Here is a 27,433-nt window from a genome sequence, read left to right as displayed (position 1 = left end):
AAATAAGATGCGTAAGCTTACTAAAAATACACTGCCTTTTGAGCAGTTACAGTTGGGAATGACGTAACGTGCAATGACAAGAGCAAACGAATATCGGCGTTAGATCGCAGTGCATTTGTTTCGTAATCTAAAGCGTTGATCGAACAATTCCAATTATTAACTATTCAATCAATGTCAAAACATAAGCTGTAACCTTTAACATGTTGTACTGCATTTATATAATGTTGTAAGCATTGTTATTATTTATAAACACAAACAAAAATTAAAATTTTCATTTTTTCCTTGGGGGTGCTGCAGTGTCGCAGTGCTTATGTACGGGCCGCCACTGCATTATTATATATCCACGTGTTTTTCGAATATTAAATGTGTCAAAGAAGCGTTCTTTCACGGTATTGTTCCAACGCGCATGCTCCGCACAATTGGTGCGCAATTAGTGTGTTGTGTCGCTGCTGCTCACGAAATTACTAGATATGCATTGTGATGCGGCCCTTCGGATAATTTTTTTTTTTCTAATGCGGTCCTCGGATTACCTAAGGTTGGATAGCCCTATATTGCATACAGCATTGCCAGAAGTTGCTTGTTTCTATACTGTAAATAGTTTTAAGATGGATGTGAAGCCCGTTTCCATGACGACATACGTCATGATTGTTCAATTTTCAGAATACGTTGATGTCTCGGTACATTTTGCCTCTAGTATCATGTTATTTGTTATTTTAAATAATGAAGTGTTCAAATTTGTTTATATGCCTTCAGAATTCTGTATGAGAAATTTTATGTCGTTAATAAATTAATGAAGTAATTAATAAAAAAAATAATAAATTAAAGTAAATACAGATTTCTCAGTAAACAAACGATTACTTTTTTCATTCTTGGAGACCTTTTGAATTCAATTTTACAGACAAATCGGCTTCAGAACACATGCAATTTACAGACAAAAAATACTATTGTTGTTGATGAACGATAGTTGGCGCTGATGATAGTAGTGTGGTAGTTGATTAAGTTGTAGCGGAGAGGATGAGAACAACTGTAAAACACTTTTCGCAGACATTAAGAAATCTAAGAAAAGTAATGGGACATGTTTGAAAAATAAGTGCATACATGTTGCCTTTCTCCATTAGATAATTAAATAATTTAGATAATTTATTTAATAGTCACTTTTGATTTACTATCTATTTTTCTCTAACGTATTAACCTAAAGTAATGTAGTCTGCAGTAGTCAAGTTCATTACTAGAAAAAAAAATGGACGAGTTTCTTCCGAGACAAAAAAAAAAAAAATAATAATAATAACCTACTTATTTGTGTCGAAATCAACCAACTTGAAAACTGAATGATGAAAAAAAAAGTCGTCTAGTTAACTAAAATATAGAGTATAGCGAATGTGAATAACACTCAAAGAAAACGTTATGACAACACTAATATATGCACTAGTTATGTTTTGCATATCGACTTTGAATAACAATGTTTCAGAATGCTTGCAAATCTAAAACAGCTCCAAAAAGTGAAGGGTTTGCTGCAGCATATGCGAGTATTTACTGTATATCTACTACTTAGGTTATATTAAACTGTTTCTACGTGATGAGAAGTTACTTGTACTTAAACTATGCCCATTAAGATTTGTGAGGTTATAACAGAGAATCTCATTCGACTTCCACATTGATGGAAAGAGAAGAATTATTAAATCGAAGAATTCACCTTACTTGACTTGTATCGAGTTCCGTCTTGACTACAGTGGAGGATTTGAGGCAGATTTAGATCGCATAGAGGACATCTTATCCCTTGCGGTTATTTGAAACACTATGCAAGCAGAATTTCTCCGATTACCAATGTTGGGTAAAAGTCAAAGATGGATGGTGATGATTTTATCGCAGTGATTTTCATCCTTAACTTCTGATATTTAGGGTTATGGCATTTTGTTGGTTCAACTGCACCTGTGACGAGATGGATCTGATCCAAAATACATCGTGATTTTATTTTTCGCATTACGTTCTTAATGAGAATTTTCTCTCTATCACAATGTATGTTAATTTATTATCAGGTTGCCATAAGAATTTAGAGATACTTAACTGAACCAATCAAGACACCGAGTTAAAATGCATCAGCATATACCACATTACTCTATAATGAACAAGAGTTATGATATTTATATTATTTAAATAAATTATAGATAATCAAATGATAACTGTAATTACGGTGTTTTTATTGGCATTTAAATCGTATCGTGTAGATAAAATTTTGATATGTTTATATATACATATATATATATATATAATATTTTTATCGTGAATCACTAATCCGAATGCTCTATGCACTAGTTCTTTTGCATGAAATATTAGAATTTATTATTGATTTTCAATTCGCAATTACTTTTCTTTAAAATAATTAATATCCCTATTTACTAATTTATTACTAATTTACTAATAAATTAACTAATTATTGTGAATATAGTAGGGGAGAGAACAGCGCATTATATATTCCTAATTAGTCTTTGAAGTGGAAATGCACTTAACGACTAATAATTAAAATGAATGCAAGACAAAGTAAATGAAACAAATGAAGTAATGCGAATTGTAAAATTATGGTAACAAGGAGATTCATTAAAATCTCATAAATATCAACAGCACAAACAAGAGATTGTTTCACTTTTAGAGGATGCAAGCAGAATTTGTTGACGGTAGTTTATCAGGTCAATTGTTCTTATTCTTACATGATTAGAAAATGTCTAAAAGCGGTCTGTGTGTTCATTTTAATACTTCAGATATGTCTGATATTATTTATTTTCGACGATTTGCCTTGGTATTGCATTGAAACAATTTCGTTCCCTTGAAAAGGTATTCGCTGTATAACCGTTTTAAGAATCAGCGAAAACAGGATAGTCTAAGAAGCCTTTTGCTAAGAAAGATTTTCAAAGTCCAGTATCTTTAAACAGGTATTTATTATCAAGTTTGTTCTTTAATCCTTTTTAAATAGCTGCAGGCAATGATATTGCTTAAAACCAGAAACTGATGTACGTAATATTAAAATAATAATAATAAATGTACACAGGCAATTTTTCAAGGTGACACCTTTAATACCACTACTTCTAATGCACGTAATGGTCTTGGGATAGATTTTATGGGAATAATAAATCCTGGATTATGTTTGCATTCATTCTTCATACTGTCTGAATTCTTTGACAATCTTCTTAACCCAAAACAACTTGGCTGTAAATCTCGTGGTCGAAGGAATGGGGATATTAACAGAAGAAATGCGTTCACTTTTAAAAATTATGTGGATATATTTATTAGATTCATAATTCACTTTGATTTTTGAAAATGGTTACATCTTATTCAAATTCACCGTCCATGAAGAGATTCCATTTAAAAGCTTCGATGTATGCATTAGGTTTTGGTGAGACGGGAGTTCTTTCAATTCCCAATATACCCGTATATTGCGAATACTGTGTGTGTGCGTGCCCAAGTGCAGTCTGTAAATAGTTCTTAAATCAGTATTTATAGGTATGCTGTTATCTTAAGGATATAACTGCCGAGGGTGATATAAGCTATAAATTTGTTTTTAATAAAATTCATAAACCTATTTTAAATTATGTTTGTCTAATTAAGTGTTGTTGGGAAACTTATTAAAAAGAATTCAAAGAGTTTGTTAGCAGTTGGTTTATACGGCACTTTTGGGAACTCATTCCAATGGACGAGGTGAGCAATTAAAAGCATTAGATAACCATTAGTTTGTTCGATGTATTGTTATCAGGTCGTGTGAATGGTATGTATATGGTCGTGGGATGAGTAAGGTGAGCTAATTGAAAAGTACAGTATGTGTTCATAAAATCGACTAAGGAACACATTTCACCACGACATGTGCTCCTTAGTTGCTGAGAATGCATGAGTAAGATAATGTTTAGTTAAAATTTAGTTTAAATGGATGTATGCACGACATACGTTGTACAACAATGTTGCAAGTTAAACCACTACTGTACGTGCCATACGGGCATGTCTAGGAGTGTTGTGTTACTTTTCAATCCTTTTTTTCACTTATTTTTGTCATCCTCGCATTTCCTCCCTTGCTAACCGCTCTTCTTTTTCGGTCACGTGCCGACGTGTTTATTACATTCAGTTTCTATGTGCGTGGACAATTTCTTCACATTTTCAGAAATTCCTGTTGATCAAATCGCACATCATCCTTATCATCTAACCGAAGAAAAATGCCAGTATTTTTTTTTAAAAAAAACGTTTGTAAGTAACCGTTACAACTATGATTGCTCCATCTGACTTAGAACGAAAACAAGATAGGATGAAATTTCTATTTCTCTTTCTCTCATCTTTAGGTGGTTGGTAGTAGCTTTCTTATTTGGGTGGAAAAGTAAGAGCTAGTACGTAAAATAAGAAAGAGGGACCTTTTCTCGCGCAGTGGGTATTGCACATATCTTCACTTAATTGCGTTCCCTGGAGGAATAAGAGTTGCAACAGAATGTCAAAAGACAGGAAATCCACGTGGAAGTGGAACTCCTGAAATTTTCCCCGAAGCAATTTAGCAACGAAATCAGCAGTTTCTCCTTCGTTTATTTGGAGTCGAGGAATAGGGTGGAGACGTCGACAAATGTTGTCATGACAGCTGCCAAGGGCTAGCCAGATTTACCGAAGTTCAAGAAAGTTTTAGCAAAGTGTGATTAAATCTTAGATCTAGTGAAACTAGCAAGTCGGACTACGGCGTGCAGTATAAAAATAATTTTGGAGAAAGTGTTGGTGAATGGAAGTGGTCTCTGGAAGTAGAGACAAGTTATTTAAGAGATATAAAGGTGACTGGTGTATGTGGTTTCCTCTTATGAATTGTAGTTCTGATTTCAGATATTAATCTGAAGATTTAAAAATGGTGACTAAATTATGTCCAAATCGTATATTAATTAAGTAATATGGCTTTTTGTCAGTCTAATTTGAGTAATAATATGAAAGTTGATCACATGTCCATAATGTACTGCTGGGTATTGCGTGTTTTTTGGTCTGTTTGTTTTTCGGGGGGGGGGGATTCTGCTTCTGTATGAGATTACCTAATTTACTCCTCAGCTGAAAAGCTCTATAATATTCCATGATGCCTGACTAGACTCAAATTTACATTTTACTGCAGCTTCAATGGATGCATTTATCGAATAATCTTGATTGGCCTGTTTACGGAAATTCTAATGAAGAATGCTCCGAAGAATTGGAAGATATTTTGTAGAAATGTATAACCAGTTGCTTATAGAATTGTAACACTAATCTGTGTATTGTAAACATTTCGTATCCATGTTTCATTTTTTACAAACAAATTAAAAAACAAAAACGTGATCATGTGGTTTTAGATGGCTTGACACATCACTCTGAATATACTTAATTTTACAAACATCCAAGTACAATGTTTAACCTAACACTAACACTTTTTTTTTTTTTTGGATTTAGGAATCATCTACATGGAAGTGAATTGAAGAAAAAAAAATGTGTTTCCAAAATTGTTTCAAGGCAATTTTGGAAACACATTAACAGAGTACATTAACAGAACATTAACAGGGTGATTATATTCAGAAGCAAGCAGTGGTTATACTTTTTTTAAATGCCTTACAAATAAACACATTTTCAGTGCTATAAAAGATATGACTAGTAAAGAAAAAATATTTCTTTAAATATTTCTAAAAAATATTTGAATTAAAAAAAATTAGACTATTCAGATAATTCATCAGTTCAGTTATCGAAGACGGAATAACTACACTCAGTCAATAAAGAATAAATGTATCTATTATAATTATAAGCAGTTGTTCAGCTTCGTCTGATGATTTAAGTGATAGACATCACAAATAAAAGACACAGGATAGGCAACCATTATGAGAATGCGAAATATTCATTATGTGGTGATGACGGGAAGTCATCTTGCTTCAAAATGTTTATATTACAAACTTCCATTAGTAGCACAGATTTTCGAAGAAATAACAACGAAGTTACCATTAAATATCACAGCAATTAATACAGGTCATTATGTTAAATGCAGAACAACCAGATGTATGGAGTTCCTCTAGGTAGTGGTTAGAATTTTATCCATAATGGTCTTTCTTTGGGCAGTCCAGCACTATGGAAGCAAATGTCATTTCCACATGCGCTGATAAGAAATATATTCAGTACATTTAAACAGTGTTTTCTGGCTGTACGTGTTAAATGATATTTTATAGTTTTTTTTAATCTATTTCACTCTTTTTCCCATTCTACATTGACAGAACTTTCTCCCATCCTTTAATGATGGTTATCTTTCGCCTGTAATCATTCCTCTTGCAGAGCAACTATTGATTATAAAAGCCTGGTTTTCTCATTTAATAAAAATTTCGATACATCATTATAAACAGTTGAAACGAAACGCATAAATGGCTTGCAATTTTCAGCGGTACAATTTGCAGAACTTTTAGTGTTAGTTGTGTTGCTGTATTATCCAGGTAAAGTCATCATTTTAAATGATGCACGAGATTGATCCAAGTTCTTTTTGTTTCAGGTCTTCCAATAGAATTTGTTCTTTTATAACCCGTGTTATCATCTCACGTGAAACTGGCGCGTTTTTCATACAAAGTTAAAAATGACTTTGGCTTATCAGTAGAACTGAGCAGGCTGCTACAGTCAAAACACACACACTAACAGGAAGGAAACTGTTCCTAGAAGTCAAAGAAGATAAAAATTTCCGAACTTGAACCAGGGAGATTTTTTTTTCTTGCAGTAAGTATTATGCAATATCGACATTCCAACGATTCCAAACACGATCATACGGGAACCCTTCTCAGAGGAAAGCTGTCGTAAACATTTAGTAGCACCCGAAGTTCGCATTACTGTTTATGAGCTGAAGTCAAGCATGAATAAAGAAAAAGAAAGAATACAGCACTGCATTCGAAAAAAGGAAATGTATTTTCCCATAAAACATGATAGATTATTATAAAAGATATTTAATAATAAAACCAAAAATTGTTCATCTTAAAACTAAACTGCACTTGAAATGATCTGACGCACCTAAATAAGAAATCGAAGGAAAGAGCTTAATTAAAAGCCTTTGAAAAAAAAAATATTGAAAAGAATTCTATAAAACGCATCAAATGATCCGAGGCAAATCATTAAAAGTGAATGTAAATAGGGGATATTAAAGATCCATCCCTATCATAAAGTTTCTCAATCACATTCTTGTATAGTTATGTTCTTTAGTATGTATCTGCTGCCACTTGCAATATTATTTTAATATTGTTTCAAATAGTTTTTTATTCTTATTTTTCAATCAATATAGAGTTCTGAAAAAAAAAAAAACTGAAGTGGCTCGAAGAATTTTAATAACAATAAAATACTATATTTGCATAATATCCGTTTGGCTAGAGTTGCTGTTATCTATTTACGGAGGGATAATAATAATATTTAATCAAGCAGTTATGATTATATACGAAGAATTACGTTCCCATAAGCCGGTTTTAATCGTTTAGTAAAATTCCTTAGCTTCTATTACGTGAAACAAATCCTCTATTGATTAACCACTTAAAGTACGTTTCCAATATTTACCAATTTATGTCTGATATAAACGCATTACGACTGAGACTTCAATTTTTCTCTACATCAGGGTAATCAGCTTAACTACAAGACAGGACAGATTCATCAAGTGCATGACTTCAGCTTACTTTAAACGAACGCATTATCCTCTTAATGGAGAAATCTCGCTAAGTTTTTTTTTTTTTATTTAATAACTAATTCCTTTACTATAAAAATGTTTTACGATTCATCTTGAAGATATTGTAAATACTCCAAAACACCGAGAGAAACAATACTAAGGAGTAGCTGAAAAGATACGAGTAAAATTGGAATGAGTTCGATGGTTTAACCATAACAGATCATTTCCTTTCGCATGCATACGAGGATGGTCTGAAAAGTTCTCGGCCTAACAATGAAAAAACGAATTTATAATTTCAAATAATTTTTATTTTTCAACATAATCTCCCTTAAGAGTAATACATTTATTCCAGCGATGCTCCAGCGCAATTATCCCGTCCCTGTAGTGATTCTCGGTAAGATATGCAAAATATCCCTCTGCAGCTGCAGTCACTTCTTGATTCGAAGAAAAACGCTGACGAAGAGTTTTAGTTTTGGGAAGAGAGAGAAGTCAGAAGGAGCCAAATTTGGGGAATAGAGTGCATGCTCCAATAATTCATAGCGCAGATCCCTTAATTTTTCCGTTGGCAAAACACCTTTGTTGGCAGGTGCATTGTCCCGATGAAAGATGATTTATTTCTTCTGCAAACCGGTCTCTTTTCTCACGAAGTTTTTCGTTTAGTCTTGTTAAAAGATCAGAACAACATTACTCGGTTATTGTTTTACCCTTTTCAAGATAATTAATAAACAAAATGCCTTTAGCATCCCAAAACACCGATGCCATCACCTTTCCTGCTGATGGAACTGACTTTGTCTTCTATGGCGCTGAACAACCGGATTCTGTCCACTATTTTGACCGCTGTTTGGATTCTGGTGAGTAATGGTGAATCCACGTCTCATCCATAGTAATAAATTCACGCATAAAATCAGTTTTATTCTTGTTAAAACGCTCCAAGCACTGTCCAGAGAGATTTTCGTGCGAGTGCGTTTTTGATCTGCTGTGAACAAGCGCGGCACCCATCGTGCGCAAAGCTTTTTCATTTGCAATTCTTCATGAGAAATATATCCTATACGTTCTTTAGAAATGCCTATTTTCTCAGCAATTTCACCCACTTTGACTCGCCGGTCATCCAATACCATAGCGTGCACTTGATCAATGATTTCTGGTGTTGTTACACTTTTTGGATGTCTTTCACATGGATAATCTTCACGGCTGGTACAGCAATATTTAAACTCGACAGCCCAGTCCTTAATTGTCGAAAAGGAAAAAAGACTGCCCATAAACTTTTATGAACTTCGAATGAATTTCTTTTGGCGTTAAACCTTCTTTTACAAACAATTTATAACCGCACGATACTCAATTTTTACCATTTCAAGGGATACCGACAACACTTTTGTTTCAGACACTGTATAAAACAAACTACTCGATAGAATGACTTGCAATTTCACATAGATGCTTATGACAGATTTACCAACTTAGAAAGAAAAATCGTGCAGATAGTGTTGCCATCTATGGTCGAGGCCGAGAATCTTTCAGACCACTCTAATAATGCACACAGATGTAGTTATTTATTTGTTCCCTGGAAAAGATGGGGTATAATCAGTGCCGGATTAAAGTGGAAGCCCCTAGGAAGTCGAAATCTCGCTCCCAACTCGAAGATTAACTCCTAATACGTTTTCATTTTTACCAAAGAACAATGTTAATAAACTACTTTTATTATACTAAACAAACATTAATAATTAATATTATTAAACACATAATTATTAAAGATTATTAAACAATATTACACATTATTAAGTATAAAGTAAGGATAATATGATGAATAGTCGATGAATGTAATATAATAATGTTATTATTATTATTATTAAGAGAGACCTCCAGTGGGGTCAGAGACTCATCGAGGGAGGCCACACTACCCTTACCAGCTATCATACTTATTCGTGAATTCATTCTCACTGCTTGCACTCACAATATCCAATGGCAATCCATTCCAATCACGCATCACATTATGAGAGTAAAAAAAATCCAGCCCTCACCCCCCTTTTAGGAAGAATTCATTCCCAGCTTCCAAGGATGCCCTTTTGTCCTTTCCTCACCCTCCACAAATTGTAAAATCCATCAGCTGAAAACTTGTATGACCCTTTCAGAAGTTTGTGAGTCTCCCTCATATCACCCCTCTTTCTCTTGTTTGCTGGTGTCTGCAGTCTACAAATTATCAATCTATCTTCATAACCAGCATCCCACAACCCTGATATCATTTTAACACTCCTTTGCGCTCTCTCCACTATATTAGAATCACTGAAACCTGGAGACCAGAGCTACTCAAAATAGTCCAAGGAAGGTCTAGGAAGTCCAAGGAAGGCCTCTTAACAAGGCCTTGTAAAGAGGCAAAATGACATCCTCATCTTTACATGTAAAGATTAATCACAACGTATGGGCAGAATGAAGTAAATAATTACTTATTTCATAATTATTTATATAAATAGATAATTATTTATATACATGTGAAATGACCTTAACCGTTTATCAGAGCCGGGCCTAGAAGTATTTTCACCTGAGGCAGGAGGATAAATTTTCGCCCCTATGTATATAGTTTTTTTTATTTCTAATAAGTATTAAATAAAAATAAATAAATAAATGAATAAAACAAAATAAGTATTACACATGAGATGAATTAGAATATTACAAAGTTTTCAGTAATTTAATTTAATAATAATAGACAAAATAATATTAATAATACTTATATAAATAAATGCCCAATATAAAATTTTTTTAAAGTTTTACTTTTCTTGCTTTTAGCAAAGCCAATTCATCAATTATTTTAGCAAAATTAATTTGTTTTGTAAATTCCTGTTCGATTGATAAAATTGCCATATTTGACAATTTTTCCCGAGCAAGTGACGATTTTAAATATGTTTTGATAACTTTTAGTTTACTGAAGCCTCTTTCACCAGAAGCTACTGTAACAGATAGTGACTATTCTCAATGCAACTTCTAAATTTGGATAGAACTGAACTAAACTATATTCATGAATCGTTTTTAAAGATCTAAACTTGTAGCTGCTTTAAGGTTTGGAATTAACGTCATTGCCTGATTTTTGAAACTGGTTATTTCTGATAATAATTCTACAGAATTTATATCGTTTGTATATTTAAAGCATAAATCACAAGCTGCTTTTTTTTTAATTTTCTGTATCCATCGACTTTAATTTTTCACCTGTTAAAAATTCGAAGTCAGACGAAATCCAATATAGTTTTTCATATCTCCATCTAAGTTGTGTTATTAAAATATCTATTACTCCTTTCATTTCTACTGTAAATAAATAAATAAATAAATAAATAAATATTTATGATTATAAGGAACTGATTGCTGAGATTGATCATCTAATTTAATAATTTGGCATTGTTTGTTTTCAAAATCTGTAGACAATTCCATTTCTGAAGCCAAATTTTTACTCTTAGAAAAAATATTTTCCCATATGGTGTCTCTCATTTGCTGCAACGAATTAGATAATCCTTCTATTAAACGTGAAGCTTTAATTATAGTTATCGTTTTTGATTACAAAGCTTTGTTTATTTTATCAACTTCTTGCAATATTAAATTCCATGTAGATAACGTACATAAGAATTTAAAATTTATTTGTTTCAGTATGCTTTTAATTTCAGCGCATTGCAATGATTGCTCATTTTTCAAATCAATTAATATCTTATACACTTGGGGTATTTGTTGGTGCAATTCCTTGATGGCATTTGCTCTTGAGGCCCATCGTGTGTCTGTATGACCTTTTAAAGTTGTTTTTAATGCAGACATTAGTTTATCCCATCTAGTTGTCGAATTTACAAAAAACGTATAAAGTCTGTGAACGATTCCGAAAAAATGTGATCATGTTAGCATTTGTAGAAGCAGAAATTTTACAAACCAAATTAAGGCTGTGAGCCGCACAAGGAATGTACATGGCTTGTTCATTTTTTTGAGAAATTATGGCTTGTATTCCATTATAAACACTCGCCATGTTCGCCTCATTGTCATATCCTTAACCTCTAACGTTTAGAATATCGAGTCCATCTTTTTCTAATTTATTGACAATTTCATAGGCTAAACCGGTACCAGTTTTTTCTTTTATCGCTAAATCTATAAAGCTTTCTTCAGTCGTAATAGAATCGTTCCTAATAACTACATATCGAATAATTTGGCACATTTGTTAGTGATGCGATACATCAGGTGTACAGTCAAACATCAAGGAAAAGTATTTCGATTCTTTAATTCTAGAAAGAATTTCAGTTCGAACATGGTTCCCTAAGAGTAAAAGAAATTCGTCTTGAATCTTATTAGATAAGTATGAAACAGATCCCGTCTTATGATTCATGTTTTGCGATGGTCATATTGTATCGGCTTATTAATTCAATCAACTTTAGAAAAATTCCTGCATTCGGATTACTAATAATTTCTTGCGTACCTCTAAGAGGTAAATTATTCTTTGAACAAAATAAAATTACATCCAAAACAACACATAATATTTCGCCATCTTTCCTTTTCTGTCTGTATTGCTTTTTGCAACAAATCGTCTATAAAACCATCAGTTTTAAGTTTCTTTTTCAAAGCATTTCCAATGGAGATACGCGTCGCGATGAAATACAGAATTTTTATGATCGGAAATTCGATTTAGATTTTTCCAATCTTTAAATCCTCGGCTTTGATTGCAGATGGCAGAATCCGTTTTACCTCCTTAAACCAAAAAGGATACGTGGAAAACAAAATATCGACATAGATATTTTTGAAAAAATGAGCCAGTTACGATGGACTCGCTCTCCATTGGAACATTTAAAAAAAAAAAAAACCATTCCTTTGAAAATCTCCTGCCATCCTCCGAAGCAGATTCCCTAAAATCTGCGTCTTCTCCTTGTTCTGGTCCATGTTCAATTAGAACACATCTAATTTTATCCGTAATAGGCGGCCATGAAGGAGGATCGTTGAAATTAATAGAATTAAATACCTCTTTTTCTGTCGAATTTTCTCGTATTTCAATTTCTTCTTCTTCAACTTCCCTTCCTTTTTCTTGATCTTCAATGGTTGTGTTTTCTTCAAATTCAATCATCTTTTCTTGAGCCTCAACCGGTATTATCTCGAGTGAACTGCTTGTATTTTAAGTACTCGGTTTTTCTAGCCAATTTTGCAACTGTATTACACTATGTTGATTTGTTTCATTTCTCAATTTTCTTCTTTTCCTATATTCAGCACCACTGGGTTTTCTTGACGCCAATTAGCTCATCTGAAAAAGAAAAATTATATATTTGTAATGTAATCACTTTTGATTACATTATATATATATATATATATATATATATATATATATATATATATTTAGTTATTCGTATCAAATAAACAGACATCAAATGAATGTATTCATTTGATGTCTGAACGTTAATACGATTTACGAAACAGTTATTTGTACGATTTAATGGCTATCGCATGTTTTTAGATAACTTTGTTACATTCATTTTCAAAGTACCGCATATTCGCATTACTGGAATTAATGCGAGCGACTGCCTGGTGTGGACAAGTATAATTAGCTCATCATAGGAAAGCACAGCTTCGCATAGGAGTGAATCACTGAGCTGGCACAGCTTGCTTAAGTATCTCAAGTTTCAATGCAAGATGATCGAAATTCTCTGAATAATATTTGCAAGGTAATACTGATACCTGCAAGATTTACATTTCAAGAGAATTGTTCGATGGCGTCATCATACTTAAGACCAGTTTAGATATCCAGTAAGGAGGACGAAACATGATTGTGTTGCTAATACGATCACTCAATTGTGTGAAGTTAGAATAAAAGTAAATTGCACAATCAAGAGTATTTTAAGGTGCTTGTTTAATACATTTCTACACTTTGCAACATATATAAGGACAGCTTAGCCCCTTTCAGAAATTTTATTAGGCTGGTTTGTGAAATGCTGAAAAATTGCACATACCACTACTCCGAATATATTTTACACTATTGATAAATGGAATTTTCATTTTTTAACTATCTAGCATTTACTGAATTAGAAGGTGTAAAATTCGTCCGTTAAATAACATCCAACTTTTTCCAAGTATAGGATTCTGACTGGGACTGTATTCTGGTCCATATTGGTTTAAGCGATTAAGATATTACATGAGTATATAATTGTCCAGAATGTGAATATACATATAAATTTCTGTAATTTTTTCCAGATAATACGATAAGGGAGTGGGGTGGTCCTAGTTGAAATCAAAGGAACTATTCTTAGACAACACCACTGGCAGCACACAAAACAGATGTGATGATACACTTTGATCAATCAGATCTGATTTGAAAATGATTGAATTCACCACTCTACTGTACTTTAACGGTATATTGCCGACTCAACAAACAGTTATCATTTTATCTATTACTATATGTAACCAGTTATATCGTTGGTTCAAATCCCACTGTGAACATGCATGTGTTTTTTGAATATCTTGGAAGGTTATAGATGAACATTGTGTGCGACCACTCAAGTCGAACTCGAGGATTGTTTAGGGATGATATTTGATTTTACGTAATAGCTGCTTCTTGGAAAATGAGATTATTGATTGTAGTAATTAATATTCTGCACACCTCTGTAGCTGTGAATGCCTTGAATGTTTGAGAGACCCATGAATATATGCCGGAGAGCATGCACAACCCTTTATAACAAACACACCATTCCTTACCATCTGTTGATGTGAACTAGCGACTGTATCTTTGGTTTCTTTGAATGCTACATTTGCATTTTTTTCGCTGATCATTCACATCGCAAATAATTTTTATAATACTTCAATTGGATAAGCTAAATAACTATTTCCAAAACTGCACCTAGTTATTAAAAAAGAAACACAATGCATTCAGTTACCTTTGTATCTTGCTCTGCCATGTTGTCAGTGGTACCTTCAGTACTAGAACGAAAAAATGTGTTCATATACTTTTCCAGCATACGTGTATGCAGTAATTACCGAGAAACCTTATGCCTTTCTTTCTTCCTTTCTTCTTCAGTATCATAAACACGTCCCAAATCGAGTGTAAAATGTTTCTAACTGTAACTTTCAGTCCAGTGCGTCTTCTGATTATATAATACATAATATACAATATACATTGTATATAATATATTATAATAATATATAATATGACTAAATAGTCGATGCGTCATTCCTTTCTTTGGGGGAGGCTACACTATATTTTTACCCTTACGGTAGTTTGATAATGAAGTTCGATAGGGTTTTCATCCGATCGAACTTTATTAGAACTCAGAAAAGCTAACTAACTTACAGTCGGGTATATATTGGTGTTCTCGAAGCTTCTGTTCGCGAATATTCCACTAGGATCTGCAGTCCACGGGAACTCGCGACTCACTAACTCACAGAAAGCTTCATTTCTGGAGGTTTCTCGTGCACGCGCTCTAGTGGGATAATATTGATGTAAAGTTTTCGTTTCTTTGAGTTGATTCATTTTTTTTTATCTTTTGTTAACAATTTAAGAAAGCTTGATTGTAAGTTTCTTTCAAGATCAAATCAATATTATTTTGACGTTGTTGCAGGGCCGCTAAACGGCGTGTGGCCGATAGGCCGGTGCTTACTCTGCCTATTTGGTAATCCGCACTGTGTACGATGCGCTTGGTAAGCACAATACCGATAAATAATTAGTTTTTAGTGAAAGTAAGTGAGGTACTATTTTTTCGAGGAAGTGTGCCTTTATCCAAATACAGTGTATATTGTTTAGAATTCATGCCATGGCAGCTAAGGAGATGTAGCGAGTGGACACGAGATTTTTTGGTGTATTTATTCACGCTGTAAATACCGGTTTGGGAGGAAGAACGATGTTTTTCGAAGTAAAAAAAAAATCGCACAATTTCGAAGCCCTCAGTAAGCCTCATCAGTGGATAACCTAATCCTTTTCCCCCCGATGCTTCTAGTTATATCTTGACCTATAAAAACCATTGGTTTGGATTTTTCTGTTGAGATTATTTTTCCTAAATCTCAGGCTGTTTCTTTTAGGTAATAAAAGAAGTTTTTGAAGTCTTCGAAAAAGCAAATGTCTGTTATCATCAAGAAAGAAGTGTGTTTATATTTATGTTAGAGGATAGTTTAATACCTTTACGAGTTTTTAGTGGGAGATGAGCTAAACAGGAATATCTCCTCTTCTTTTTCTTCAACATGACAGTTTAGACATCAGTCACATCGATATTTCATATCTTGATGTGCAGAAACCTAAATCAGGGATTCTCAATCAAATTATCTTTTGGATCAATAACATTAACCTTGATGAATGGAGGGAAAATCAGTCAGTGGAAGACGTGGCACTTTCGGATAAAATAAATAAAAAAATACAAAAATAAAAGAAAAGACTAATTAAATTGCACACCTGCATAAGTCGTAAATAAAACCATTACGATGCAATTCATGCGAACTTAGTTAAGCTTTTTAGGTTTAGAACACATTTGCAACATCTTATAGATTTTAAAGAAATAAAACGGGTAATTCATTTTATATCATTTATATGAATATTTATTTTTAAAAGAAGCTACCATACGAAGGACACAAATGTAGGAATTGTAAAACAAACCGTCCGTATTTTAAAGGTGTTTTGAAAAATAGTCGGATTTCATACATTTATATATTGACTTATCATTCCTTCCGACGATAACCGTTTTAATATTTTATTTATACTTATGGGTTCCCCCCCCCCCCCGTTCTTCGATCGTCCTTTAGGACTGGTTGAGCCCTCCTAGTGAAGGATTAAGTATGCATTTTATGACTTCAAATCCGTATGTGTTCATAGATTGGTTGCCTGTTTTGATGGACGAAAAATCCGAGTTTCCGGGTGAAAAAACTCTCTATCCCCGTATGAGACCGGCTAACTCACCTTTAGTCGAAAGAGGCCAGATAAAGGTATCACATCGTGAATGGGAATCGAACCTAGGTCTTTCCGACCAAAGGGCTACGGAGCTCGTTTCAATCAGATGTCAGTGTCTAATTTATCCCCAATGTTATATAATGCTTCCATTTGTTATTTCAGTTACCGTATTTGCCGGCGTATAGGACGCACCTTTATTTGTAAACATGAATATTATAATGTATTTACAGTATTTCAAATATAAAGTAATAAGTACTTTCAGCGAATACCTAATCTAACTAGGAAAGAGTACCCACCTTTTAATCTTCTTCGTCAAAACCCAGAAATTCATCTCCAGAGCTAAATGAAGAGACACTTGAAACCTCTTCTAAATCACATTGTGACTCCTCCTACAACAAATTGTCCTCTGTACCATCCAGTGCATTACTAATTCCACACTTCTTAAATGATTTAACCACCGTCTCAGTTTTCACAGCATCCTATGAAGCTTTGACCCACTCACAAACTTGCGAAATGCTTAGGCCTCTTCCTGATGGCGTAACCTCAAAATCTGAAGACTGCATCCAGCTGTTCCATTTCTCCTTCACAAATCCCTTAAATGGTTTATTAATACAGACATCTAAAGGTTGAAGCTGACTAGTTAGACCTCCTGGAATTACAGCTAACTGAGTTTTCAATTCCTTGAGTTTATTTGTAACATCTTCTGTTCTGTGAGAACGAAACTGATCCCATACTAGCATGGCAGGTTTCTTCAACAGTCCACCAAGGTGCCTAGACCAAATTTTATCTATCCATAACTTCATTCCTCCTCCATCCATCCAGCCTTTTGCGTCAACATGTACAAACACTCCTTTAAACAGTTTTTCTTTGGGTAGCATCTTCCTTTTAAAAATCAATAGTAGCGGCAATTTTGTCCCATCAGCACAGCAGGATAAAACAACCGTATAGTGAGTTTTTTTCGTGCCTCGAAGTTTTAATAGTAACACGTTTAGTGCATTTAGCCTCTCTACAGGGCTGCACACGCAATCACACGTAGATTGTATGCAATACTGTAACAAATCCGACGTTTTTCAGTCCTAATTTGCCAAGAAATTTAGGGAAAAATTAACGGCAGAAATTTATCACCGTTTACAACTGCGACAACAATTGGAAAGTTTAAACGAACAGCACACAGCTGTGATCGTCGATGACAGACCATGCGCATCTACTGAACTCTACGTCAGTGTTTCTTAAAGTGTGGTACGCGTACCTCCGAGGGTACGTGAAAGGTCTTGGGGGGGGGGGTCCATGGCAATTTTCGGCTATGCATCATTAACGCATAGAATAAAATTCAATGTATCCATGAAGTTCGAGATCGTAAAACGTTCCTATTGTATCACCGAATAAGGTACAGAGACATCTGCAGGCTGTGCAATATGTTTCTCCACAAACAGTGCAATTAGAGACAACTGGGATAAAAACGGCACTAACTAATGAATCGCATGTCCCCCTCCCACAGAAAATACTGTATGACTCAAGCAAAACCATATGTTGCCTGTGCAACCTATGGTTTTGTTTGAGTGAACGTGTTAAAACGAAGAAAGATATAGCGAATGTGTTTCAGATATTATATAAAGAATTCGAAGTGAATTAGCATTTCAACTCAACTGTCGACTTGTCTTTGTTATTTAGTAGCACGATCTTTTATAATATCTGAAACACCAATCATATGAACACGGATGTCTGAAGTTTGAGAAACACTGCTCTATGTAACTGGGATGCTCTCACACACCGCAAGGAAGTAATAAAGAAATCGCATAACTCGGAACAGAGAAAATTTCCAGAAATGAAAATAATAAAAAACTGAGTATCGGCATATAAGACGCACCCTGTTTTTCAGATCTATTTTCAAAGAAAAAAAGTGCGTCTTATGCGCCGGCAAATACGGTATTTTTTATATAGACCATAGCATACGCTATTTATGAACTTCGTAGAGGCAGAAGAAATAGGATTAGTAGCAGTAAATGTGGATATAATATAGCATTCAGCTTGAAATCAGGTTTGGGTATCGAATTCAGTGTTTACACCATTCGTTTTACAGTTTACTTTGTAAAATTATTATCTTTTAAACTGACAGCTAAAGAAATCGAGTGATGACACAAAATCTAACAATTCTGTAGCTCGATTTTATTCTGCAAGACAAACGTATCCAGATGCTATAGGGAATTGATTACACATAATAAAGCGTGAAAAAAAATCAAATACAATATTAACATATTACTTTTATGGGAAGTCATACTTGATCGCGTGGGAAAATACTGCCGAAAAATAGCTTTATTAAATGTAAAATATACATTACACTGAGGTTTACATCAGTTATTTTTTATACTCTTATGGTAAGCAAATTGGAAAACGGTATGTGCTCTACCTTAAGGGTACATAATTATGAAGGGATATGTAAAAATGGGTCTGGAGAGAAATCTTCTGTAATAGCGTAGCAATAACGATTCTTTTGCTCTTTTTTGGGGGGGGGGATATAAAATAGCTATTCTATATCTATAAAATAGATATAGAATATCTATTTTATAGATATTCTATAAAAATTATACATTTATGATTAATAATTCCTCAAATCATAATTCATTGCATTTTATTCAAACAGCACGTTCCTGTATTATGTCAAATGTTAGTCAAGGAAACTGGCATAGCTTAGCTACTTAAGTTGATTTATTTCTGAGCAGGCACATACATTAAATATAATTTAATGCCTGAAAGTTAACTGAAAGGAAAAGTTAACTGACAAACTCGTAAAGCATCTCTCAGTGATGAAGTTTATCATCTTGGATTGGAAACGTTTTAAAAGATCTTCTGTAACGGATTTATTGCTTCAATTTAAAATAATTTCAACGATTCTTTCTGATGTTTGTAATGTTCGTTAGGATTAGGACCATACTGAAAGATTTTGTACTAATCTCAAGTTGTTTACTTTAATGTTAGAGGTTTTGAAGTGTGATTCAGTTAAGAATTTTATTCACGTACACGTAGAGTAAATTTAAATGGTTTAGGAAATTAGGTGTAATCTTCGTTTGTTGTTGTTACTGCATTACTGTTACGAATAGATTTCTTCAAAATACATTTGATTAATAATTCCGAAGGAATAGATAAGCCTATTGTATTCAAACATCTTGTGGTTTTGAGATATTCTATAAAAATTGGCATAAGCAATTCTTTGGAGTGCGTGGGGAGGATCTCAAGTGAACTCCAATGCTATGGAAAAAAATACTTCAAGAGAATCATCACTTCGTATTTTCTTTGCTTTTGTTACAAAATATTCAGTCAAAATCTGATTTCTCATGGGCTGACTTACACCATCACCTTTCTTTACCAAAAACACGGTGTTCTTTTAGTTGCTTGTACAACTATTAAATATTATTCAAAATCGTCCAGCTCTAGAATACTCGTAGTCAGGGTTCGGTGCACCGATGATAATCTTAAAATGCTTAATATACTGTTCAGAAAACAGCAATTAGGTTAATAAATAACTTTATTTTCACTTACTCACTGATGTGTTGTTTCTTGATGTCTTTTAACACGTATTTTTATTTCCGCTAAGCGTCAATCATCATTCATTCCTCGAGATATGCAGTAACTCGAGCAGCAGTGATCGACAACTTTGCATAAACTTCAAAAGTTTGGAACTAACTTTTGTTTTTTCGGCCGTAAATCCAAAACAATCTGGCCGGCATTCATTCCATCTCTATCTGTACTATCATTTCCTGATATTGTTTTCCCCCAATGTCATTCTTCAGCGAAACGTCGACAGATTTAATTATGTTTAGAAAATAATTTCTAAAAATATTGCAACTTCATATCGAGATAAATACAGTGTTTCCTAAAAGCTTTCGCTGATTGTTACACCATTAAAGCTAGAGATAAAAACAAATCAGAATACCATTTAGTAGTGACAAGTGCTAAGTTTATATTCTGACAGTTACAAGAATCCCATGCGAATCCCTTTAATAGCATGACAAACATCCAGTCTATCCAAGCTCCTGTCTGATCCTACGCAGAATGTCCGCTTTCACTGATGTGAATGCATTCTTTCAGATTAAGTGTTCTTGGTAGCAATGGAACAAAAAGATTTTCCTGTATGTTCCAAAACATACACTTATGTCAAAAACAGTACATAAGATAAAGAGATCTTGGAGGGTAGAGAAATTAATATTTTTTTGAATTACTCCCATTTTTTGAAGAGCATCCAGTTTACTTTTGGATGCATGTTAGAGAAATGATTACCAGTAAATTCGTTTTTTTTTTTTTTACCTACTACCACCTACGAAAAAATATGTATAAAGTACTGTAGGGTAGGAAAGCTACCAATAAGTAGCATAATGGTCTCACACCGAGTAGTGAATATCATTTACCACTTAAATCCAGAAACAATGTCTACAGTATTCAAGCCCTTTTGTCCTTTTGGTTGAGAACGAAAATGTAAACATTAAATGCATATTATTCGTGTATTTTCCAGTTTCACTTTTTAAACTTTCAGTACAGCCTCAAGTGCTCTTTGAACTTTCACAGGTCGAGGATTACTCGATCAGATATGATGACAACAGTAGCTATTCATCGTTCATTTCTTTTTCAATGTCGAACAATACTGCTCATTATATAGCGGCAGACACGCCAGAATAGCCATTAGGAGGTCCTAGAGATCGATATGATTATGACTGTTAGCGCAAGGTATGAACTAAATGGAGTCTATGGGATGCGGCGTTTATAACTGGCTACACTATCATGTTAGCCAACCTACTGGTCGCAATTGATGTTCCCACTTCTGCATTTTCTGTAAATAAACAGCATTACTATACTTGATAATCTTAGCCTAATAAAAGCGATAACATTTATCAAAACAGTCTGTTTCGTTACCATCAGTATTACCGACATTGGCTGCTACAAACGAACTAACACTGGGCATCATAATTCTATATTTGTCTTACTTTTTAAGAATCTATTCATCTCTCGTATTTTGATAGGTAGAACAAAGTTTATTTGGAAAGAGAGAAGCCCTTATAATTGCTAAAGCGTACAGTTTAAGGAAATTATGGCCTTTGCTGTTCGACTCGCAATGCTTTGATCAAAGCAAAATCATTGAGTGAATGAAATAATACTCCCCAAAGTCACTAGGAGAGAACGAATTTCGCCACTAGTGGAGTTGATTAAATAGAGTTGTTTATATATCAAAGGCCAACAAACAGCGAAGAGGAACTCTTCTATTCACCCAGGTATATCACATGATCTTTATTCCCAATGTGTCTCGATCCTCGCTATCTTGGGACATCGAACAGGATTAATTACACATTCTGAACACCAACTATACAATACTTACATTTGTAAACTAGCAAATCACTTCCAAAACTACATTTAATCATCGTTACATACAATCATCTGTCGTGTTCTGGTGTGCTTGGTTCATTAGCGTTGCATATTTACTAAATTCATGAGTGTGTATGATTGGTTCATTAAGGTCTATGTAAACAGGATGTGACAAAATAGAACTGTATTCTGATAGTTAATTTTAAATCATTCTTCCACCGTATTCAATTTTGCTGGCATGATAACAACTCTTGGGAGTCAAAGCTAGATTCTGACGACTCCACAGATGTAGAGAACTGAGCAGGGCTTTGGACTCAATATCCTTAATACTTTTTGCGTGTCACTTTCCATTAGCAAGTATCAGCATATCACACGAACGAACAAGATTAGATTTACAATTTAAGATTTAGCTAACGAAACTGTATTTGGTATTGGTAACGAAAACAAAATAATGATACGAGCGAATAAGTTAAATGCACGAATATAAGCAAAAATAAACAATGAAAAATCCTAGCTTAAGTAACTGATTTATTAAATTCGAAGATATCAAAAACGGGAGATTTTTCCATTGTGCATAGCTAGAAAAATACTAAGCCTGACAATTATTTTATTTGTCATCTAAAAATGAATGAGAGTGCGTTTTAACATATCAGAGAACATCTTTCGTTTCTGAGAAAGAGAGAACCTTGATCTCGTAATTTGTAACCAACCAAATGGATTTATCAGCCCTCTAAAGTCTCTAAACCACTTTGTACGTGTACTTCAAGTGCCACCCCAATTTTTAACAGCGAGATTAGCAGAGTCTCTGCCAGAATATAACCTTTGAACTTCTCGCTTAAACAAATCAGTAAGGACTGTTTGGTTATCAAAGGATTTTGCCTTTCAATACAATACAGAAAATCCGGTTGAGAATAAGAACTCTAATCATGTCGAAGTTTTTATCCAAATACTGCTTTTGTTTGCACGTTCCATGATAGCGCAGATTGCGTTCTAGTCTTAATCCTGACAAAAGGAAACTCATGAGTTGTACATAATCCTCTTATTTTAAAGTAGTTCGTTTTCAAAAGATAGATCGTTACAAAAGGTCCTTTACACAATAGTAGAATGTCATCCTTTATTAATACACATTTAAAACGTTTTCCAAAGAGATTCTCTCTTCAATTTTTCTACAAAAAACTGAAAAGAAACAAACTATTGTTTGATTTACTTATAAAAGACAACATAAAACTTCGTCTTCTATAATGTTTCAATCTTCACTTCGTTGCTACTGCAGTTTAATAGATAACAGATATTATTTCAGAAAAATGTTCACCATGAATAGACTACCATGAATGCTTTAATAGCAGAAGCAACCCACTGCTGCATTCTTTTATTTTTTATATTGCTGTTAGCAGCCATGATTAGCTTCGTTTATTTATTTACTGGCATGGGCTTCCAAGATTAACGACATTCACTGACGTCTATAATCAGGTTTACCTTCTCGAGATGTAGAAAGAGTCAGTTCAATGTTAGAATGAACTATTTTTTTTTGTTTAATTAAGCAATTATAATCAAATGATTTAATCACATTACATTACATTAAAAACACCACAAGGTCATTTAAAACTATGCACAATTTTTATTTAACAAAATGCGTGTATTAAAACAGATGAATAAGAAAATAACTATTTTATTAACTTAAAAGCTTGTATTTCGCTGGTATTATATCCAGCATCTTCAGAGCACACAACACAGTTTGTTACAAATGCAAGACAACCACAATCCCGTGTAATAGTGGGGCTAGTATATGTAATTGCAGCGTGCAACACAAGACTGAAGTCCTAATATGGCGCCATCTAGGTTAAAAAAAAAGTTCAAAGTTTTGAAATAGTAGTCCAAATGATAGTCTTAGAAAGTTTGAAAAAAATATAAAATAAAATAAAAAAATAAAAGTAATAAATATTAATTTGGCCTTAGGATGACTGTCTCCCAAATCTTTGGTAGATTTATACAGCCATACTTGTTAAGGTTTGGAGTATGCTTTAAGGCTTCTGTTGAAACCAGGAACAACCACTCCGACTTGTAGAAGCTTCTGTGCATTACTTTTGTTTCTTTCCAATTGATCCTGTGTGCAAGAGTATCCAAAGCATGGTCTGCCAGACCCGACTTGCCATAGCGAAAGTGTCAGATATATTTTTTGTGTTCACTGAGGCGGATGTCCACAGTTCTTCCTGTCTCTCCGTAGTAGGCTTGATGGCAAGAACAGGGCACTTCATAGACTCCTGGATGTGATAAAGGAGTGCATATATTAGCTTTTAAGTTAATAAATAGTTATTTTCTTATCCATCTGTGTTAATATCATACCGTGAAATCTATTACAACATGTCTGACGAACACATAAGCCTATCCACGCGTGTGTATTAAAAATCTAATAGATTTTCTCCATCGTATTTTTATTAATTTAAATACGTTTTTTTTTCTCTCTTTGATTAACTTATAGACAGATTCACTAAAAACAGTTCTTAAAATTAGCTATAAGACTGTTATTGGTTGTTTAATATTACCTGAAGCAATATGTGCATGACATGTCTCTCAATGTAGTGTATTCTAAGAAAAAAAGACTGCGACTATATGAGACTAATTTACCTTTAAATGGTACTCTCAGAACTAATGATGTTAATCCAAGAAATTCGGCTGAAATAGTGCAGAAGCTGGAGAGGTAAAAAAAGAGATAGTTAGCAGAGTTTGGAGGTTGGTATAGCATCAAAAGGATGGAAAACAAAACAAATAATTTATTAATTAATGAGGAATGGATACAAAGCTTGAAAATAAACTGGATTTCGAAGCTGGATCAGCATGACGGGTAGAGTGAAGAAAAGGTATTCGACTAGCAGGGTGGCAAAATTCATCATCATCATCATAACACTAATTACGGACCATATTGGTCTGTTTCGGTCTCATCCATCCAGTATACTTTTTGGAGGTCTACCCTGCCTTCTCTTTCCAATTGGCTTATATTTTAGTATCTGTGTAGGATGTCGGGTGTTGGCAATTTGGTTTACGTGTTCAATTCATTTTTGTTTATAATTGTTTAGTTTTTCTTCTATTGCTTTTGTTTTTAGTTTTTTTAAAATTCATTTCTAACCCAAACACATTCATTTTTATATTCCGAGTAGGATTCAAACGTGGACATCGACAGAAGGAGAAAAAAAAAAAGCGCTAACCTCCCTGGCGTTTCAGCTTTCTAATATTATACGAGAAAGACTTCCTTAATACCGGTTTACCGCATCAAGATTCGAAGACCGAGACCAGTGTAATTTCTCCCCCACCACCCCTCAATCGTACCATTAAAAAACTTCGCAGTTCCTGAGACGTTTTTAAAGTTTTTTAATTGGTGAAATAAACATTCAACCCTTCCCCCCCACCTCTCAAGTGCTACCTCAAAGATTCGAGTCAATGAAATTCACTCCATTCTTCGATGAGTTTATGTTCGGTTCAATATCTTTTAGATTTATTGATATGCAGGCTTTTTACTAGTAAAATGCGGCTGTCATTTGAAATAACTTTTATTCAAATATATATCAAGTCTCATATGCTCTGAAAAACACGTGCGTTAAGAAATGCTGAGAGTATAGATGCAGCCTTCGAATCTTGGTCGTAAATAATAGTTAAATACAGTTGCATGTGTCAGAAGATTCTCCAAAATGTATGTTCTGAAGCTTTTGCAAATAGCATATTTATTGACGACAGACAGATGCGTCATCAATCATATCTGCTGATATTAATCTAGTGCAGGAACTGGAAACAAGTTTCTCGGAGTCGTGTAAACAATATTTGAATAGCTACGTGGTAGACGCTCAGCTGACTTATCGAAATGTGTGGATATTATTTATTGCCCAGATGGCTTTCTCATGGATGTTTACGTGTATGAATGGGGTAAGCCGAGTGACGTTATAGTTTCAACATATTTAATGTCGCTTCTGAAAATGCTGCCACTAAGGATTAAAGTCTGTTCTTCCGAGATCGAGCGACTACGATTTATTAATTCATATTAATAAATCTAAGTGGGATCGTATTCCACTTAGATTTATTAATATGAATTTAGTATATTGGACAGTTCGGGACTAGTGATCATTCGTCCCGATGCTATCACTTACCGATTTCATAATAAAACCAGTAAACATATCCGCTAGTGATGAATATTATATTTAGTATATTTTAAATAATCTCGAAAACAACGCATTTCAATAATATAAAATGAAAACAAAAACATTTGCATTAGTTATTAAGAATGTTTGAATTCTTCTTCTTCAAAATATTAGTATAAGTGATATTTAATTTTATAAATGTTTACTTTTATAAATTTTTAGTATATTTTCTTAATTACTAAGAAACGAATAATACACCATTAATTACAAAACATAATGCAAAGTTAAATATATAAATAAATGATGATAAACTACCAGGGAAGGATCAATCGACCGTGAGATGCGGTGATTGATTCATTCAATCCAATACCCTTGGAGGGTAATGGATGGCAATGCTGTAGCCAATGAAGTTCTAACTGAGGCTCGGCTATTGCTGTTACCCTCCTGCCATGATCAGAGCTTTAATAGCTCAATAACACCTTATCCCTACACTGTCCTCTACAGATAAGGGGGAAGATGAAAAGCATTCTTGCTTCGCCCCTTTAAGCCAGTCCTTATATAAGGATAAACTACCAGGAGGAAGGAGATGAATAATCGACCGTGAGATGCGGTGATTAATATCCTCGGAGGGTAATGGATGGCAGTACTGTAGCCAATGAAGTTCTGAGGCTCGGTTATTGCTGTTACACTCCTACCATGATCAGAGATTTAATAGCTCAATAACACCTTATCCATACACTGTCTTCCACAGATAACGGGGAAGATGAAAAGCATTCTTGCTTCGCCCTTTAATCCAGTCCTTATAAGGATAAACTACCATTTTCTTTTTAGGACTTCCAGGGTAACAAATAGCAATGCTGTAGCCAATGAAGTTTTAACTGAGGCTCGGCTATTGCCGTTACCCAGCCATGACTAGAGCTTTTAGCTCAATAACACCCCATCCACACAGATTTTCTTCATTCAGATGACGGGATAAAGAGTCAAGGACTCAGTCCATCTCCCAGTTCTTTTAAGAAATACAGATTAGTCACACTTGTATGCTAAAATATATTTTCGATGGTTTTCTTACCGCCTGTTTAAATCGGACATTTCAAGACGTGCTCACCCCCCTCCCCAACAACAAAATGAATAAAATGAATGTAATATTCCTGGGGATAACTAAATCATCATTCTATCATATTAATACACATGAATATTTTTATTAATACTCAGGAAGAATTGCTAAAACCATTTTCTGACATTTCAAATTTGAAGAGGTTTTGCACAACTGGTCCATACCCTGCCACAGTAGAGTAGAAGAGCAACATAAACATTGTTTCAGAATTCTTCTTTCCCTCCTCCAGTGGTAGTTGCAGTTGGGATAACTGTTCACTGTTATTAAATTTCCTAGTTCAAGGTTATTTTCTAAAGAAGGGGGGTCGGTTTCCATTCCCTTCT

Source organism: Typopeltis vanoorti, chromosome 2 (genome assembly GCF_054136105.1).
Source record: "Typopeltis vanoorti isolate ZY-2024b chromosome 2, IOZ_Tvanoo_1.0, whole genome shotgun sequence".
Taxonomy (NCBI): domain Eukaryota; kingdom Metazoa; phylum Arthropoda; class Arachnida; order Uropygi; family Thelyphonidae; genus Typopeltis; species Typopeltis vanoorti.
This window is presented reverse-complemented; position numbering follows the sequence as displayed.